This window comes from Serinus canaria, chromosome 2 (assembly GCF_022539315.1).
Source record: "Serinus canaria isolate serCan28SL12 chromosome 2, serCan2020, whole genome shotgun sequence".
Lineage (NCBI taxonomy): Eukaryota > Metazoa > Chordata > Aves > Passeriformes > Fringillidae > Serinus > Serinus canaria.
In genome coordinates, this window is record NC_066315.1 from 120,951,135 (window position 1) to 120,957,134 (window position 6,000).

Genomic DNA, 6,000 nt, shown 5'->3' on the forward strand with positions numbered 1-6,000 from the left:
ATATTGTGATGGAGCTATGATTGCTACTGACATTATGTCCTAGTTCAACTGAATCAAGTGTCAGTCAAAGATGCCACATCAATACGAGATTTACTGATGCTGCTGAGAGGGTAGCCACCTCCTCATAAACAAAGCCTGATGTGACAGCTTCTCCAAGTCACAAGTGGTGGGACACCCTTGAGTCAGCACAGAGCTCTTAATTACCCAATGATTGGGCCTGACACCACTTACTTCCTTTTGCAATGGTGACTGTCACCAGTGTCTGACATTATGAGGTGAGCAGCAGCAAGTTATGAAGGTTTTCCTTTAGCCAGTCTCGTCAAGGGATAATTTAATCTAAAGTTTAGCACTCTCCTCTGAGACTAGAGCAGAAAGCCTAGAAATTCAGAGTTTTAAAATGTCTTTGGCTTTGATCTGAATAGCACTGGCTGGTCTTTTTGAGTCTTAATGTAGCAAGAATTGAACCATTGCGTGTCCTGTGTCTGATTAGGCTCAGTGACATTTTGGAGTCTGGCTTCCCACCTAACCTCCTTTGCCAGTTTTTTGGTGGGTTGACCAAAGAGACAGCAGTTGCTGGTTAAATTTTAGAATACTTAAGGTCTTCAAGGAAAAATAATCATAAAGATTGCACACAGAGGTGTGTCTCTGGGACTGAAATTACCTGAACAAGATAAAAAAGTTAGTGATTGGTTAGGGAAAAAAAGAGTAAGGTTTTCTTCAGTCTTTCAAGGAAATTCAGTGAAAGGAGAAAGGAAAGAAGACACACAAAAATTGGCTAACACTGTTGATTCCGCAAGGAGATTAGGAAAACTTCTTTACTGGAGGAATTAGATTAGACAGCTTTGCTCCATATATTCGGTGCAGTTAGGTTTGTGGTTCAGTGGTTCTATCAAAGTTTGTAGATTGCAAACTTCATACTCAGAGCAGCTGATTTATTTACAGTTTTTATTAAGCAATTCATGTAACATATCCTAGCAGCTCTACATGCCCTCAGGTGCCCACTGGCAGTTGCTGGCTCTTCACAAGGCTGCTCTACAGGGAGGTCTGGCCACATTCTGCATCAGAGCTCTGGGACCCTTACTCTAAGTATTACTTAAACACAGTCTTTACCAATGAGCTATAATGCCATGGGAGTGAAAAAATGCCCTTCATGTAGCCCATGGCAGTTCTTACTGTCACAAATCCCCTTTTATCATCATGTCTTGTTTCATGTGACACAGTTGAACTGGTGTTGTATCACCTGCTATGCCATGCTGTTTCAGGCTTCTCACAGAGACAAGATAAAACTTTGGTTGGGTTTTCAGTTGCATTCAGAGCCAACATTTCACTTTGATACAACTTTGGAGCAAAAACCAAAGTGTTGGATCTGGTAATGTTCTGATCTGTCACTTTCATGTCAGCCACCTGATATGCAGAGTGTTTGTGTCACCTATTTCAATGGCCTTACAGTTATTTCCCATCTTGTTCAAATAAAGCAAGTAAATAAGTTGGGTTACAACTGCTCTCTAGCTAAAAGTAGGATGAATTCATAGAACACAGTTTGGAGATCATATTGAGCTGTTTTCTTTTTTAGTCTATGCATTTTGTAGCTTAAATGAAATGGTGCAGCTTATGTTACATTTTGATCAGCAGGCAGTTTTTTTCTTCCCTTTTTTTTGCCTCCTCACAATTGAATGAATTTTCATGAATATGACTGCCAAACAAAGCATCCAGTTTTTCAGATGCCTGCCTTTTGTAATTTAAATAATGTAAGCATATGAACATAGAGTTTGAATTGAGGCAAAGGCAATCTCACCAAAAGAGTTTATTCAATATATTTCCAACATCATCTATTTCAAGATATAATTAAGATTACCATGGCCCAAGTCTAATTTACTGTAGTTTCCAAAAAGTGGAGCAGGTACCAATTGTAATAGAGGACAAGAATTTTCCATATAAAATTTTTCATTGTCATATTAGATTTTTAATGAACATTAGTCTTGATCAAAATGTAATAAAATGGAACAATACTCTAAAATATGCAGACAGATGTACTATAAAATAACAAACTTTATATATTTAATTTATGTACTATGAAGTACACTTTCTTTTGCAGAATGAACATTAATATCCATTTTTTATCTCAACACCAAAATCACAATTTAACTGTAGTACAATCTGTCCTCTATTTTAATGTGAGCTTTTTTGCAGGTTGATTAAATTTGCATTGTGTGATTAAACACATAGAGGCAGATATTCTGTCCTTGTGACACTGTACCTCTTTCAGAGATTGACAGCCTGAGGTGCTGCTCATTAACCAACAAATAATTTGAAAATGAAAAGAGGGATGGGGTCCTTCTGGAGGGCAGGAGAGGAATCCCCATCTCCCTGTTCATGAAGAAGGCACCGTTGGAGCTTTCAGCTCTTGACTTTGGAAGGAGACACCTGCTTAAGAAGAAATTTGCGCTTTGACGATAGGGGTAATAGTGGGGAAAAAAATCCCTTTAAAAATATAGTGTTGTAAGTCTCAAGGGAACTAGAGACTTAAAAATCCCTATTTTTAAATCCCTTAAAAAATATAGTGTTGTAAGTCTCAAGGGAACTAACTCCCAGTTGGAGAAGGTAGATTCAAGAAAGCTTGATGAGCACAGAAGGGCAGTTAGTCCAGGAACTAAAACAGTGCTATTGCCTTTTGCAATGCCTCAGCTTCTGGAGGCGTATCAATATGTGAAAGGGAATCTTTCTTTTGTCATGGACAGAGCAAGCTTGAAGGCAGCATGGTTAACAGAGAACTTCCTTAAACAATGAAAATTATATACAGAAAAATAAGGTAGATTATTATTTTGATGTGGAAATAATTCAGTTTATTGATTTTTTTATACAAGTCAATCTTTCTGGTATTCTGGGTGCTTTTAATAGATTTTAAATGCTTGACTGCGATATGTGAGATGTCATCTTTGTGTTCTGCTTGCTAAGGGGAGGTGGGAGCAGTGAATGAAGACATAAAAAGATCAACAAAAAGCCAAAGCCATGGAAACTCTCAGATCCAAAGATTATACCTTCTCCAGCACAACAAATAGAGTAATGGAACCTAATTCAACTAAAACATGTGAATAGAATCATTTCCTCAAATTACTATCTTCAACCCTAATATAATTTGCTGGTGATAAAAGGTTCTTTAATGTAATAACTATTAATTGCATTACCCTGTCCTCTCTCTCACCTGAATCTTATCTTTCCCAGAGTAAGAGTCCCTATTTATTTACAGCTTAATTTATATTGAATCTTGTGCCTAAGAATCCTTGAACCCATCAAGCTTACAGCACTTGTGTTGTCACACTGCCAGCCCCATTTCATGAAAATTCAGGCTGAGTTTCCTGGAGCAGCCCCCTCTGCCTAGAATATCCAGAAAAGGCAAGAGATTTAGCAGCAGATTTAGAAGCATGCAGAGCACCCTGTCATTTCTGTTACTCACTGCTGCTGAATTCACTACCTGCAGTGTATGACCTCTGAGCATGTTAGAGACTGCATGGTAGTTCCTCATGTCACAGGAGACATATGGTGACACAAAGGTCTGTGTGCTGCCACTCATTTTCTCTGCAAAAGCCACATCTGTATTGTTATGGGGAGTGTTTGGAAGGATACAAACAGCACAGTTATTTCATCCCATTCTTTTGTTTAAAATGCACAAGTGTATGAGACATCCTTTGGCTTTTTGCACTTCATTTCATTCACAAATATTGATGTTGGCATATTAGCAAAAATATAACATTTAAACCTCATCTTAGCTGATGCATCTTACTCTTTTCTATCAAGCACCAAAATAGTTTTTTGTTTACGTTTATCTTCTAATACCACTTGATTTTAGTGCAAGGTAGTTTAAGATTTTAGTCTAAGTTTATGATGTGGGAGAATAAAGAAATATACCAGTATTTATGCAAATGAGGCATCATGGCAGTCAGAGTGTTTGCTACAATGCTTTAAAGTGGCTCAACTCTGAAGTTCTGTAATTTGGCTGCACTGTGTATTCCAGGGTAATCACCAGTACACACAAACCAATCCACCAGTTTAAACCTCATTATTTCCTATCACTTTGTTTTAAACTGCAACCACTGCAAGGCCAAAGATGTGCCTGTTGTCTACTGTCATTTCCTTTATATATGGAGACACTGAGAGTTATCTGTTGACCTTTGAAGTAAAATGTCGAGCTCCTTTGATATTCTTTCATTTCAGATGATGAGGAATACCACTGAGAGTGCTCGGTCAGTCCCACGTGACTCATGTCCTCCCTGGTAATGAGGCTAAGTGGCACAGGTGACCCCTAATGTAAGGGAGCAGCAGAGTGCCTGCTCCAGCATGTCTGTAGGGCTACACCACCCTGTAGCAGGAAGGGAGTTGGTTTCTGTTTCTTTTTCTTTGGAATAAAGGGAGCTCAGCCACCACTAAAGCTGCTACTACATTGAAATGATAATTATCCATGCACTGGGCATTTTGTTTCTTTATATGAAAAATATCACAGTGCAATATTATGATACAATACAAAGCACTATAGTATTATTGAAAGGAAAATTTTACTAAATTCCACAGTAAGTGTGCCTTACAGTTTGGACAGACTTTGTTGTATGAGTAAGCCAACCTGAAGAAAAATAATAGGAGTCCTAGAAATTAAGAGTATTTGGATATCATTTACTCCTATAACTTAGTATATACAAGTACCTGCCTTCGGAACATAAGGAAGAGTTCTTCAGGCTAAGACATTTGAGATAGAATCTAAAAAAATATTTAGCACTCTGACCTGATCCAATAGAGCATTTGAGCAATGCTTAAATTCAGAGTAATGGCTGACTTCATTGGAGCTGCTGCTAGGCCTAAAGTCAAGCACACTGTGACATGCTGTACCACATAGGGATAGGCAGTGTGCACTGTGTGCCACCCTCTGGAACAGAAAACACTGCAGGGCTGCAGCCCATCATAAAAATTATTGCTGCTTCAGCCACACTTGTAAAAAAAACCCCACCCACTTTCAGCAGAATAGCTGTTTTCTCCCATCCACAGGAAATAATGTGAAGACAAGTTTAGTCTGAGCTAAGAGTCCTCTGTGAATCGCTAAGGTTGTCCCAAATCCTCATAATTTTGAATATAAAATTAGTCACAAGTAGAAAGCTGTGATTTTAATGCTTGGACATTTGAAGGAAGCATGTAGCTCTTTCCATCCACACCTAGAGGTTCTGGTCAACAATTGGATGAACATTTGCCAGCAGTGTACCCAAGTGGCCAAGATGGCCAATAGCATCCTTGCCTGGATCAGAAATCGTGTGGCCACCAGGACTAGGGCAGCCTTCAACCTCCTGTACTTGGCACTGGTGAGCCACACCTCCAGTCCCGTGTTTAGTTTTAGGCCCCTCACTACAAGAAAGACATTGAGGTGTTGGAGTGCATCCAGAGAAGGGCAATGAAGCTGGTGAAGGGTCTGGAACATAAGTCTTATGAGGAGTGCAGGAAGGAGTTGGGATTTTTAAGCCTGGACAGGAGAAGGAAGTTGTGGAGAGGTAAGGGTTGGCCTCTTCACCAGGCAAGTAGTGATAGGACAAGGGGAATGGCCTCAAGGTACTCAAGGTGAGCTTCTGGTTGGACATTGGGAAACATTTCTTCACTGAAGGAAAATTAATGAATACTGAAACAGTATTTATTAAATACTGTTAAATACTGAAACAGGCTCCAGGGAAGTGGTAGAGTCACCATTCCTTGAAGTGTTTAAAATAAGAGTAGAAATGACACTTTGCTGTATGATTTAGTGGGTATGGTGGTGTTTGGGCAAAGACTGGACTTGGAGGTCTTTTTCTACCTTAATGAGTCTATGAATCTATGATCTATGTGAGTAGTACTGTTGGAACTGAATGTTTGGCCACCAGCTGGGTAGAAACTTTTGTCTGATCACAAAGCTGTGCCCACAAATAGTTGCACTCATATCCTTGCAGCCAGGTTGGAGACTGAATGGACTGGGAGACCCTGTGCTGTGTT